Source organism: Schistocerca serialis, chromosome 2 (assembly GCF_023864345.2).
Source record: "Schistocerca serialis cubense isolate TAMUIC-IGC-003099 chromosome 2, iqSchSeri2.2, whole genome shotgun sequence".
NCBI lineage: Eukaryota > Metazoa > Arthropoda > Insecta > Orthoptera > Acrididae > Schistocerca > Schistocerca serialis.
In genome coordinates this window covers 478,393,279-478,393,970 of record NC_064639.1, presented here as the reverse complement: position 1 = coordinate 478,393,970, position 692 = coordinate 478,393,279, and positions in this window count along the sequence as shown.

The window sequence follows — 692 nt, the reverse complement described above, 5'->3', positions numbered from 1 at the left end:
TCATGCTTATTTGCAGACATGAAGATGAAATTAATTAAATGAAATTTGTTGTATCCCATCATCATCATTCGTGTGGCATACACATACAGTATATTTATAGTACGTAATGGATGTCATTGCATAAAACAAAAATAAAAAGGCTAAATATTAATATCTAGGTTTATAATCAATTCCACCGCTGTGGCATTGGCATTCATAAAATCATTCCACGTGTTCTTATAGCATCGTAACACGCACTCCTCTCTTATACGTCTGATAGATTGATCCATTGCACCACAGTCACAACTCGGAGACTCCACAACACTCTATTTACAGAGTGAGTCAGAGCACCTTCCACATCCATTCTACTTAATTTGACCCACAGTTCCTGTCAAGTTCGACACCCACTACATCACAGATATATTTCTCGGACCATTCGCGTTCTTGTTAATTTACGATACGTTGACAGTTCTTGTTGCAGAGATCTCTTACTTTGGTGTTACTTGTAGATAGCTGTTAAGCGTACAGAAGTGGCGGGTGTGTTGAACGAATCCTATTCCTTCGTAAGACAGATATGTTGTGATGAATCCGAAGTTCTTCACTCTCTTGTACATTGTGGTAATCTCTAAGCAGAGTTTCAGTCCTGCCAATCTGCGGTGGGTATAACAACTATTACACCACACTGAAGCACAATACTCTACGGCAGAAAAAAT